Source organism: Otolemur garnettii, unplaced genomic scaffold, assembly GCF_000181295.1.
Source record: "Otolemur garnettii isolate 467f Iridium unplaced genomic scaffold, OtoGar3 scaffold00062, whole genome shotgun sequence".
NCBI classification, from domain to species: domain Eukaryota; kingdom Metazoa; phylum Chordata; class Mammalia; order Primates; family Galagidae; genus Otolemur; species Otolemur garnettii.
In genome coordinates this window covers 1477941-1491922 of record NW_003852457.1, presented here as the reverse complement: position 1 = coordinate 1491922, position 13982 = coordinate 1477941, and the positions used below count along the sequence as shown (strand labels likewise).

The 13982-nt window shown below is 46.3% G+C and overlaps 1 protein-coding gene and 1 pseudogene across 1 annotated transcript in view; one reads left to right on the top strand and one right to left on the bottom strand.

Moving 5' to 3' along the window:
* The window catches only part of TRAPPC9 (trafficking protein particle complex 9), a 727753-nt gene that overhangs the window by 319435 nt on the left and 394336 nt on the right, over nt 1–13982 (bottom strand). The gene's annotated exons all lie outside the window — the stretch shown is intronic.
* Nucleotides 573–1238, top strand: LOC105887276 (annotated as a pseudogene).

Sequence of the window (13982 nt, the reverse complement as noted above, 5' to 3'; positions counted from 1 at the left end):
GGGAAAGGGGAGAAGGAGGGGAGGGGAGAGGATGGGTAGAGGGAGGGCGATTGGTGGGATCACATCTATGGTTTATCCTATGGGGGTAAATGTGAGTCTTTCTAAATGTAGAATATAAATGTCTTAACACAATAACTAAGACAATGACATGAAGGCTATGTTAATCAGTTGGATGAAAGTATTTCAAACTGTATATAGGAACAACACAGTGTACCCCATGATAGTATTAATGTACACAGCTATGATTTAATAAAAATAATAATAAAATAAAATAAGGAAAAGAATACCCACTCAAGCTTTTCCATTCCTTCCAAACCTAAATTCAAGCCTGTTGCCCACCTGCCCAGCATTGCTTCCGTCACGGCCCTCAGTGATGCTGAAATGCAAAAGCAGATGAAGGCTGAGTGCAGGGGCTCATGCCTGTAATCCTAGCAACTCTGGGATGTCAAGGCAGAAGGATCGTTTGAGCCCAAGAGTTAGAGGTTGCAGAGAATTATGATGATGCCACTGCACTCTAGCCCAGGAGACAGAGCAATACCCTCTCTTAAAAAGAAAGAGAAAAATATTGACACACGACGGCTTTCACTGAATAAGAAGCCAATGAGAAAACAGCAGAAAAAGGTGCAAAGCCCGAAAAAGAGTTCAACATTGACAAAGGGTGGCTTGTGCAAACACAAAGATTGAAGATTACATTATGAAAAGGAAAAAAAACAGACTGAGCTGCAGAAGAAAATTCAGATGGGCAATTTGATGACTAAAGCTAGACTGAAAGTCTTCAGAGTAAGAAATGACCTTATCACAGACCTATTAAATGAAGTAAAACAGGGAGTAAAAGATACCATCAGGGACCAAGTGCTGCTGGATGGATGGACCTGTCCTCCAGGGTCTGTACCAATCGTTAGAGCCCTAAACAATTGTTTCAGGAAACAAGATTTTCTTCTGGTAGGGGCTGCAGTACAAATGGCGATCTCTATATATAAAACTTCCACTAAAAACAATGTTGATGTCCATATTGATCAGGAAGCCTACCTGCCTAAAGAAATAGCTGGTGGCATTGAGATCTATAATAGGATCACAAAATAAAGGTTTCCAACACCCTGGAAAGCTGGCTGGATCTCACAGCCTAGCAGATGATGCCTTGAGTACAGGGAGGCTTGTTTGATACAAAAGCTAACAGGAAGTTTTTGAACGTAGCCTTTGGGCAGTGGAGTGCATCCACTGGCCAATTGCGGCTGTGATATGGAAGTTTCTGATATCTGAAGAAACAAGGGTGTCTAGGCAGCTTCCTCTTTGTTGCCCTAATATCACCCTGCATTTATCACCAGGTACTCTCCTATAGCCGATATCTTTGGCATAATTGTTAAAAATGGGAGAACACTTCACTTAGTATGGGCAGGAAACTACCTCTAATTTACCTAAAAGTAGCTTTCAGCTGGTCCTGGTGAAAGGCTCAGATGGTGGTGCATGAACTTCACCAAGTCTCCAGCCCCCTCCCCCACCCCAGCTCTCCCATCTAGAGGGTGATGTGTGTGGTGCTCTCTGCCTTGCAGTCTCTACTCTGGGGGTGTAAAACACACATGGTGTACGCATTGTTTCCACCACACGTAGCTTCACTATCACTTCTTTGGGCCTAGAATTTTCTTTTCATCTATAAATATGATTTTTGGCTCAGCACCCATAGCACAGTGGTTACGGCACCAGCCACGTATATCGAGGCTGGAGGGTTTGAACCCAGCCAGCATCAGCTAAAACAACAATGACAACTGCGACAGAAAATAGCTGGGCATCCTGAAAGGCACCTGTAGTCCCAGCTACTTGGGAGGCTGAGGCAAGAGAATCACTTAAGCCCAAGAGTTTGAGGTTGCTGTGAGCTGTGATGCCAGAGCGCTCTACTGAGGGCGACATAGTGAGACTCTTGTCTCAAAAATATATATGTGTGTATGTGTGTGTATGTGTGTGTGTGTGTGTGATTTTAAAATCTAAGCCATGAATATGCTTTATTTTTATTAAAACAAAAAAATTATGTGGAAAAAAAGAGAATACCCACCCAAGTGATTGTTTTCTTTATTTTCAGAGACAGTCTTCCTATGTTGCTCAGGCCAGAGTACATTGGCTATTCTCAGGCACAATCACTCCAAGCAATATTTCAATAAAGAGCTTAGAATAGGGAAAAGAGAGGGCAAGCGGTGGGATCTTACCTAATGCGCACAATGTGAGCGCGTTTTACACTCTTCCCACAGTGAGGTGCTCAACTACAACTTGAACTCTACCTGAGAGTTGAAAACAATGTAACCTAAATATTTCTACCCTCGTATTAATTTGAAATTAAAATACAAAAAGCAGGCCCTCAGCAGACTAACTAATACACACCTATACAAGAGAAAAACTCAATTTAATTCAAGTTGGAGGGAGAAGGGAGGGGGACTGGTGTGCTCTACCTGACAGGCACAATGTAAGGATATATGGCATGGCTCCTGGGTCTGGGATGCAATTACAACAGGGACCTCACCTAACAAATGCAAACACTGTTGTAATCTAATCTTTCTACCCTTACATTAATCTGGAAAAAAAAAAAAAGCACAGAATATGCAGTGCAAGCACTCAAAAAATGGTAGCTATTATTATTATTATTGTGCATTAAAAAGAGAATAAAGGGCCAGGCACCCCAGGGGCTCATGCCTATAATCCTACCACTCAGGGAGGCCCAAGCCAGTTTGAGCTCACGCTTGAGACTGGCCTGATCAAAAAGCAAGACCTCAAGACCTCATCTCTACTAAAAACAGGAAAAAAAAAAAATGAGGCAAGAGGATCGCTTAAGCCCAAAAGCTGGAGGTTGCTGTGAGCTATGATGCCGAAGCACTTTACCAGGGCAACAGCTTGAGACTCCACCTCAAAAAAAAAAAAAAAAAAAAAAAAAAAGAGAGAGAGAGAGAGAGAATAAAAACATGTAATAATTAAGTCTGGGCAGTAGAACCAAGGTTAATTATTTTTTTCCTCCAACATTTTCACATTGTTAACATCTTCTATAATAAACATGTTATACTGCTATAATGAAAATAAATCTATACAAACCTAAAGCCATCCACTAAAAAGTCCCAAACAGATCAGGTAATAAAAGTATTATTGGTAGCCTCACTTTCACTTCCCCTCCACCTCAGATGGGAACCCAGCCGTCTCTAATCCGTATGAAATACCTCTATGGTGAACACGCTGGCACACCCCTTTTCTGGTTAAAAGTCTTCAAGAGCAGCCTACAGGACCATACCCGAGCTCACCGCCTGAGCTTCAGGACCTGACCCCAACCTATCTTTCCAAAGGCCAAAATGAAATGAGAATGGATCATTTCACCAGCACTAACTTTGCCTTCACAGTTCAGTTGCATGAGAGCTCCCAAGGACAGGCCTGCTCTCTGACTGGCCTGAGGACCAGGACCGTCCAGGCCTCCTGATGGAGAACAGCATCCAGAAGAACCCGTCCTGCTCCTGAGCCAGATGATGCATCTGTCTGAAAGGCCCTGTGGATCTGGGAGCCTGAAACCTTAAGAGACAAAACCATCTTTTCCCCTGTGGAGACGTCTGTCAAGCCTGAGCGAGAACCAGCCATGGGGCCAGCGTCTTCCCTAGCATCTTTTTCATTTCTCAGGAAAATATCCTTAGAGGAGGCATATCATTATTCTCATCTTACAGACAGGAAATCGGTTCCTCATGAGGTGTAGTAACTTGCCCCAGCCAACAGGGCTGGGATAAGGGTAGGCTGAACTCTCAGTACCCCACTCTACTAGCTTTGTACCTCTGTGACCTACCCGCAGACCAGGTACAGACGCTGAGTTCTGGGAGGATGCTGAGACATAGATAGAGGCATAATATGTACATATAGGCAGAATATCAGCCATTTTTCACTTCAAACACCTTTGGCCCATGAGTTATTAAACACAAAGATGGTACGTTGCAGGAACGATTAGGTCCAGAATTAAGGCTCCAAGAGCCCACATGCCCACTCCTGTCAAGACTATTCTACTTGTATTGGTTTTATACTTTGCACTCTCTCTGCATGATTTTGTTTGCAGACACAATTTTGCTGTTTAAAAAAGGGGGGTGGGGTTGGAAACCATTAGAATAGACTGAAAAATATCATTTCGACCTTTTCTATCTTTACCATCCTGATAAAACATCTCTCTTTAAATATAAACAATACTTTCTTTTCCATGCAGAAGGTCATTCTGCTGTAAAATGATAACCACCAAAAACTGTCTTGAATGGAAATGCCAGGGAAGAATATCAACCAGCCCGGTCTGAGTGTGCGCTGGGAACCCAGTTCCCTGAAGCAGAGGTGCTGGAGGGGAGCACAGGCCTCCGATTCCACCAGGTGACTGATTCTGTTGTTTCAGATGGGCATCTCTCTTCTGATCTGCCTATCTACATTTTTTTAAAGAAAGGCCAAGTCATTCACTCCAAGCACCTGCTGAGGCAAATCATTAACTCCAAGCACCCCTCACCCCACCCTGCAGAAGCAGATGACACCCATTGGTTTTGGTTAATATAATGCCCTGATTTGGTGCTCTCCACGTGGGAAGCCACAGCCCATTTCTGTCAATACTCTGCCTCTCGTTTCTTTGATTCATTGTTAAAAATAAACATTTCTTCTTCAAAATGCTGGCAGAACGCTCTCTTGAGGCTACTGCTTTCTTCCGCCCATCCTCTGCAATCACTGTGACTTTCTACAAGGGTAAGCTGGCAGAGGAGATAAAGATGAAGCAGTTCAGGCTTGCACACCTCCCTTTAAGAAGACTTCATTTTCTGACTTTCCCCAACTAAAGCATAAGGGAGCCTAGCAGGCGGTTGGATTGTCCATCCTCCTGAAGGGTAGACTAGAAGCCTGCCCTGACCAGGCTTCAGATCCTGTGGAACACACAGGTTCTGAAATACACAGTTGTGAAGAAAGCATGAGCAGAGCTCAGAATCTGGAAGATGGGGAAGGGGAGAGGGACATGAGACAAGGGGATGAGAGCTGCTGGGAGTGACAAAGAGAGCGAGAAGATGGGGAGATGCAGAGGGGGCAGGGGGAGGCACCACTGGAATGGGGGTCTGTCTGCCAACAACTGTGTACTGCAGCCAAGGTTTCCTTCCGTAACCAGGGAGGCAGGATCCCCCTGGCTTTCACATCCACACCTTCTCCTGCCCCGCCGCTTCTCAGCTCTTACTGCCTTTGGACAGATGCTCTCAGGCATCGCCCACCAGCCCTGCTCCATCGGTGGTCTCTCCACTCTTGGGTCCCTCTCAATGGCAAACAGCCACACACTGCCATCATTTCCCCTCGCCCCACACCACTCTCCAGCCACCGTCCTCTTCCTTTGCTCTCCAAAGCACCATCCACTCTTGCTGCATCCTTTTCTTGCCACTCCTTGTCTCCCCAACTGCTCCAGTCAGATTTCCATCCTCCCAACTGCAAAGCCAGTGGTCCACCTTCCAACCTCATCTTTGTGATGTTCTCAGATCTGTCTATCCCACACTTCTATGGTACCCACTTTTCTTCCCAGCTCACTGGCTATTCCTTTGTGTTCCTCTGCCCACTCCCCCACCAGTCATCCTGAAGATGCTGGGGTACCACCAAAGCACGTGCTCTATCTTGGCAACCTCCTCAAGAATGTCACCTAGGCCCAGAGTTTTAAATGCCATCTGCAAGCTGCCAACTCTCTCAATTTTCTGCCAACCCAGATCTCTCCTGTGAGCACCAGAGGGAGCACCCACAGGCTCCCGCACAGACATGGAGGTCTGAATCGCCCACAAACATGAAACGCCTGAAAAGAATGATTGCATTTTCCCCACAATCAAATCCCTACCAAGCTCTCTCCAGCCCAGCAAATTCCACAATCCACAATCCAGCTGCTCAGGCCAAAAGTATACAAGACATCCTTGCTTACTCCTGGTGAGGGTGACCCCCACCTCCACCTTGCAACCCTGGTCATTGCTTGTTTGGACAGTACCATGGTTCCTCACCTCCTGTCCTCTGCCTCTGCTGGCCCACTCTTTCTCTCTGCATTCTGTAAACCACATCCAACCAGCAGTGGCAGTAAGTGTCCTAAAGCATGAAAAGGGTGCGCACTGTCCCACAGCATCCTCCCATGGCTTCCCAGCCCACTTCAGTGAGACCTCTGCCCGCCAAGCAGGCCCAGGAGCGGGCTTTCTCTCCCCAGCCCTCACAGGCAGCACACTCAGTGCCATCTTTTCTCATCGGCTGTTATTTCTGCTCAGAAGACTATTGCCTACCCCACACCCTAGGGCAAGGGTCCTCAAACTTTTTAAACAGGGGGCCAGTTCACTGTCCCTCAGACTGTTGGAGGGCTGGACTGTGGGTCCCAGGGATGAGTCACCTGCTAAGCAGGACAGGCAGTGGTGGCAAAAACACCTGGAGGGCCGGATAAACGTCCTAGGCGAGCTGCATGGGGCCCCGTCTGTAGTTTGAGGACACTGGCCCCAGGGTATTCAACCTGCAGCCCTTAGGCCATGTGCTAATTTTGTGAAGACATTTTGCTTATTTATGGTATAACATAACCATAAATACACAAAAAGTATGCACAGACCTTTTATTTGCTCCTCAGCTTTCCTTAGTGTTTATGTATTTGTTTACTGTATGGCCCAGGACAACTAACTCTTCTTCTCCCCAAGTGGAGCAAAAAAAAAGACTGGACACTCCTGCTAGATCTTTATATGTCTGTTTCTCTCTAATCATTCAGACCTCAGAACAAATGCCACCTCCAAGGGATGATCCTTGGTCACTTCACTAACCCAGCTTCCCTTGCCTTACATTGCCACACGCCATCTTCTTCCTGGAACTGTCACTCTCAGCAACTATTTTATTCATTCACACTCATTCTGTACCTTCTTCTCCCACTAAAATAAATGTAAATTCTTTTAAGGTAGGATTCTATTTGTCTTGTTCACTATTATATGTTCCGCGCCTCAAAATCTGTCTGACACATAGTAGTTGTTCAGTAAGTATTTGTTGATGAGAGGTTATGTAAGAAATATAAAAATAACACCTAAAATTTATTTCCAAATAAAAAACTCTTGCTGGTGAGATACAACCAACTTAGAGACAATTAAGAACAAACTTGAGAATGGAAAGTTGTAGCAAAGGGCAATTGGTTAGCGTTGTCTCCACACAGACACACACTGAGACCAGATATCTTTTGAAATGAGGATTTGAGAACAGAATGTAAACATTATAAAACTTAACAATGAATAAATGGCCAATACTTAGGAGTCAGGAAGTGATGGTAGGAAGTGTAAGAGTATAAATTTCCTCATTTTTCCTAGCAAGAAATTAACCAATAATTGAGAAAACTGCAATATACAGTCTAACAATATAACTCTGCTGCTTCTTCAGGTTTTTCACAATCTCTTTTGTTCACCTTAAAGATATTTGACAGGGAATGATTTCTCATCATGAATAAACATACCAGAAGTTTAACAAGTCCTTAAATTTTACCCTTATTTCTTTTTTTCTCTGTTACACTAACATAAAATAAAACATAATCGTTTTATTAAAAAATAGAATGCATAGTATGATGCTACTTTTAGGAGAAGTAATTTCTCCTCCCCACCAGTCTCTCTCTCCAGACAGAAGAGCAGTCTGAATGAAGGTTTACCTAACATTAAAAAGTATTTCTAGGTAATAAGATTTGGGATGCTTCCTACCTATATGCCTTTCTGCTGTGCTTGCATTTGTAAAAATGAAAAACATATTTACAGTTAAACAAACAGCACTTAAGAAGCAAACACAGAAACAAAAACCAGAGCTCCTCCTCCTGATTCACAGACCGAGTTCTTAATGTGGCTACACAGCTTCTCCTCCAGGTTCCTCACTTGGCTGGAGTCCCAGGAAAGCCTTTTCTTCAGTCTCCTCTCCCCACCCAACAGACCACTTCAAAAACCGCTTGCTGCCCAATACCTTCCCTGATGTGCTCCCCAGAGTCAGCGCCTCCCCAACTTCCCTATTTCAGATGTCAGAAAAACACCAGCCCAAAAGTCCTTGAAGCCAGGTTTTTCAGAACTGGGTCTTCTTCAGATATCAGAGAGGCTCTGTGTACATGCACTCCAGACCAGACAGCACCCTGGCATCAGACACATTAAGTCTGCAGCAAAACCTATAAATAGGCCTGCTAAGTAAATAAAGACTCTAAATGACACCACACACACACACACAAATGAGTGTGTACCATCTTCATAAAAAGAAAAGCCTTTCTTTGGAGAGCTTTTTGGTTTGTTTTTTGTTTTTTGGTTTTTTTTTTTGAGACAGAGCCTCAAGCTATCCCCCTGGGTAGAGTGCCATGGCTTCACAGCTCACAGCAACCTCTAACTCTTGGGCTCAAATGAGTCTCCTGCCTCAGCCTCCCAAGTAGCTGGGACCAAGGCACCCACCACAATGCCCGGCTATTCTTTGGTTGCAGCCGTCATTGTTGTTTGGCGGGTCCAGGCTGGATTCGAACCTGCCACCTTAGGTATATGTGGCTGGTGCCTTAGCCACAGGCGCCAAGCCTAGAGAGCTTTTTGGATGGGGAATAGCAGGTAGAGGGCCACAAATCTGACTAGGCTGCCTTCCTCCTGTCTCCCTGAAATGCTGAGTTCTTTAAGGACAGGCACTCACCTTCTCCTACAGAGAACGCCCCAGAGTCAACCCAAGAACCTGGCATGCGAGAGATGTCCAACATGTGATGGAGGGGTAGTCTAGTAGATCTTTGGAGCATACTTGAAAACCTACGAGCAGGAGATGTTCATGCATATGCAAATACACCCGTGAGGACATAGATCTCTATTTGCTGTTATATGTGGGCTGACTGAGTTTTGAAGTCCAGTTGAATGCATCTGTATGAATCCAGCTTCTGCCTGTGATACAGAAATATTCACACCAACACATACAAATGGAAACATGCTGTTTGCCTGGCTCCAGCACTGCCTTCCATCCCATGAGCAGCTCCTACAAAAGACCTCCTGCTGTGGCTACACCTGCTCAGAACAGAGAACGACAGAACTCAGCTCTCAACGTGTCTTATGCTTGGAGCAAGACCTCATCAGAGGACATACTTCATTTTTTCACTTGATATTAAACAGCTGACACTTTAAAAAATAACCTCGTTGTCTTATCTCCACTGGTCATATGACCAGGTACCAAACGACTCACTTTCAGTTTACTTGAGAGACCAGGGGATTGGAGATACTCCCAATAATTCTTTACTTACTAGGCACTTAGGCTGTGCCAAGGTCTGTGCCAGATCCTCAACACACTTCATCACTAACCCTGAACATCTTATCCCCCATTGAGTGTACCTATCTCCCCCATTTTCAGAGCAAGGTGTATCAGAATATTTCAGGCTAAGGAGAGTGAACAGCTGAGCCTTTCTGTACCTCTCAGCTCTGATCTCTGGCTCACTGAGCAACCTGGGCTTGCAGCCCACCTTCCCACATAGCCGCTCACGCACAGCCATGGCCTGCAGGCTACTGCGAAGTGGAATGGGGTATACACAAAACCCTATTTCTAGAATGCATTAAGAGAATGGCTTCTGGGTGACATATCTAGCTCCCAGGAGCAGGACTGTATGACTGCGCCAGGAGATGCATGTGCTCTCAGTGCTAAGAAAATGTAGTATTAGACCCAGAAAGGCCAAAGACAGCCTTCAAGGACTGATAGAAGACACAGAACAGAACGGCAAAAGCCCATAAATACGCAGGAACAAGTCATAAAAAGTTAAAATACTAGATAAGAGATCATACCCCTTCTCAGTGAAAACAAAGTCACCATGAGGTGAAATAGCTCACCTGCAGCCCGGCAACTGCCCAGGCAGCCTGACCACCCCACCCCCACTCAGCCAGACTCTCCCTCTTCTCTCTCTCCCCCACACCTGTCTGGCACATACTGGATCCTGACCACCCCACCCCCACTCAGCCAGACTCTCCCTCTTCTCTCTCTCCCCCACACCTCTCTGGCACATACTGGATGTGCTGGCTTTGGAACTGCAGGGTCTCACACTAGGCCTAGCACGTAGTATAAACCAAGTGCCTTTGTGGAGGAAAAGACAGGAGGATATACAGGCAAGGCTGAGTCAGCTAGAGGGGTCTCAGTTTTATGCTCCAGGAAAAAGCAGTCAGTGGCTTTCAGGGCCCCAAGTACTCCTTCCAAAGTCTCCAGCTGAGTTTGCTCAAAGCAAAGACCCTTTTAAAATCACTTGCATGTGGGCACTGCTATCTGTTTCTTGGGCACCAAAATATTACTACCAAAGGTATTTCTGTGGAAACCAGGAGGTTCTCATTGGAAGATGACTGAAAAATCTCATTATAAAATCACGGATGGAGTTAATATTTGGAGAAATAATTAACTGCAGTGATCTAGATAAGAGCACAGATGAAAGATGGCAGGAAGTCCGCAGCCAAGCCGGGGCAAGAGGGGCCTCTGAAGTTGGCTTCAAAGGGTTCTGATCTGCTATCCCGCCTGCTGCGATTAAGTTACAAAAATAACAGAGAATTAAAAACTGTCCTCAACCCAAGACTGCTCTACCTAGCAGTCTCTTCTCAACTGTTGGTGACTCCCCACTGCTTGGGGACAGAGGCCAACCCCAGCATGGCTTTCCAGGCCTTCCATGGTTGGACCATTCCACCTCTGCAGACCCATCCCCCCGCAGCCTCACAGATACCCCACAATTCAACAACAGAAAGTTGACCACACCCAAACCCAGTCCTCCGCCATTTCCTTAGTCTAGAAACCTCCCTTCTCCTGCCAGCCAGCTTAGGCAATGTCCAGGCACTCACAAATGCCTTCATTATCAAAATATTAATGGACGCCACTATTGAGTACATGCTATACTAGTAAACAATATTATTTCACCAATTCTTCAGTATTTTAGATGCTACACATACACTTATTCTTATTTGACAGATGAGAAAAGTGGTAGCCCCGGGAGTCAAACCACGCGCTGGCTGCCGAGGCACTTCTCTTTTCCTGTGACCTACTCCACTATAACCTAAAGTCACCACTGCCTACTTCTGGCAAACGAAGGATGAAGAAGACAAAATATCACACAATGTGATCATGTCTAGATGCTAGAAAATGAGAATGACCTTTTAATCTTTTCTATACTTTCCATGTTTTCGTCATTGTTTGAACTCTGAATACGAGGGTTAAAAAAATGGGATCCCGGGTCAGACAGATCTAGATTCTTGGACTGTCATTTAGTAAGCCTGAGAATTTAACCTCTCTAAACCTTATTTTCCTAATCTGTTAAAAGAGGACAACACATTTACTTTGTGCTACAAAATCAAATTAGGTATCTGTAAGGAGCTAAGTACATTGCTAATACAAGTATCAGTTCAATAACTACTACCACGTTTATAAGGGGGGAAGTGAGCTTTTCAAAACATCTGGCTCGTCTCTCTCTTATCAGCCTATACATAAACCATCCCCATACATGACTGGTTGTAATCCTGAAATAGCTACATTAACAAGAAGCTCTCTGTGTCAAGGAAAGAGAGAGAGAAGAGAGAAACAAGAGGAGGAAAGGAAGAAGGACGGGATCTGCTCCCTAGAAGGGCAACGTGATCTTTTCGCCTCCAGACAAGACCCAAAGAAAGCTTGCTGCCCCTTAAGTGCCATGGAAAAGCAACTTAACAATCAAGACCATTTCCCACACTTATCAGGAGGAATACTTGTCAAATTTACTTATTAAAAGGTGTGATTTGCCAGGCATATGGAATATAGCAATAAACAAAACAAAGACACCCCCTCATGCATAAAAAAACTTAACTTCCAAACAAGGGGAGAAAGACAATAAATAACAGACATAATAAACAAGCATGTCATACAGAATGTCAGGGGATAAAAATTACTCTGAAAGAAGGTAACGTAGAGCAATGTAGAGGGGTGAGAAGGAAGAGGCAGAAAGACAAGGAGGAGGGGCTGCATTTGATCCACTGCTCAGAGCCCACCTTGCCTTTCTGGGAAGGTTCGATTTTAGTGAAGACCTGAAAAAGCTAAAATAATCAACCTTTATCTGAGGCCAGAGCACCAGGAAAGGGGGACAGCCTCCTCTGAAAGATAATGTAATATAGACACATGTCCATGAGTTCCTTCAACAGCTAAAATGGGCTGGGGCTGAGTGTCAGAGGGAGAAAAGACAGCCAGGAAGTAACAGGTGGGGAAGTAGGGTAGGGAGAGGAGACTTTGAACTTTGCTCTGAGCAGCTAGGGAACCACCGCAGAGAAGCAGTACATCCCACTGAGATGTTAAGAGGGTCTCTCTGGCTTTGGTGTTGAAAACAGAACAGACTGCAGAGAGAAAAAATGAAAACATGGAGCCCAGTTAGGAAATTACTGCAATAATTCTATCGAGTAGTAATGGTGACCAGGATCAGTGAAACAGGTGAGAAGTAGCTGGATTCTAGATATCGTTTAGGAAAAAAAGAATTTATGTGAGGATTTGATATGTAGTTTAAGAAAAAAAGTTAAGATTGACTCCAAGGTATTTGCCATCAGTGAAGACCGGGAAAGCTGCAGGCAGAGCAGGTGCAGGAGAATAGATCCACCCAGTCTGAATACGCTGAGGATGGGGTACACAAAAGGCGCCCAGGGAGAGGCACGGAGTAGTGGGCATGAGTCCCTGCAGCTCAGAAAATGCAGAAGTCGCTCATTGGTTGACTGAACGGGTGTAGACAGAGCACAAAGTTGTCCATGAACACTCCTGCGTTTAGAGGCCCAGGCGGATTCATGCTGGCAGCTCCACCGGTAGCGTCCCACAGCCAGCCACCAGAACCAACAGCAAAGAACCCCCAACTTCTCCTGCAAAGACGCACGGGAGCTGGCCCAGTTGCAGTCCCCAGGACAGAGCCATGTGCCTGAGTCCAAGTCCTCTGAAGGCAGCAGTAGCGGTGCGGCAGGGGAAGGCTGCCCGCCTGGGTTCTTCCTGCACAGCCACCCCGCTGTCTGCACGGTTTACTGAGCCCACAGCGGGCCTCAGCGCGCAGTCACAGCTGTGCCACAGTCCAGAGTAAGGCCTCTTGCCCAGGTCCTCAGGGCGCTGTCTCAGTTGAGCTGCCATCTGCAGGTAAAGGACACTGAGCTGTGTCCTGAGTGCGCGACCACGAGGTAATCCACAGAGTAAGGACTCCAGTCAGGGTTCTCGGTGAGCGAATGTGGCCACGCTGCAGTCTGCACGTAGACTCCCAAATAGGCCCCCAGTGTGTGATTGCTGGTGTGCCAGCACTCACAGAGTAAAAACACCTACCCCAGTCCAGGTGCGCGGCCTCAGTCCACAGGGTACCGACGCCCACCTGGCTCCTCGGTACACAGTCAGGGCAGCGACCTTCTCCCTAGGGAACAGACCCCCAAACTGGCTTCACTGTGCGTAGCCACTCCAGCGACGATCTCCGAGGGGAAAGGACTCCCCCCCAAACTGGCTCCACTGTGCGTAGCCACAGCAGCGCCAATCTCCAAAAGGAAAGGACCCCCAAACCACCTCCTTTGTGTGTAACTGCAGCAGCATGGTTCTCTGAGAGAAAAAGATTCCCAAACCGTCTCCCCGGTATAGCCATAGCCGCAGCTGTGCCAATCTCCGAAAGAAAAGAACCTCCAAACCAGCTCCTTGGTGCGTACCAGCGGCAGCGCCAATCGCAGAAGAGAAAGAACCTCCAAACCAGCTCTTCAGTGCGTACCCGCGGCAGCACCAATCTCCAAAGGGAAAGAATCTCCAAATCGGCTCCTCAGTGCGTACCTGCATCAGCGCCAATCTCCGAAGGGGAACAACCTCCAAACCGGCTCCTCGATCCGCGGCAGCGCCAATTTCTGAAGGGAAAGAACCTCCAAACCGGCTCCTCAGTGCGTACCCGCGGCAGCACCAATCTCCGAAGGGAAAGAACCTCCAAACCGGCTCCTCGGTGCGTACCCGCGGCAGCGCCAATCTCCGAAGGGAAAGAACCTCCAAACCGGCTCCTCGGTGCG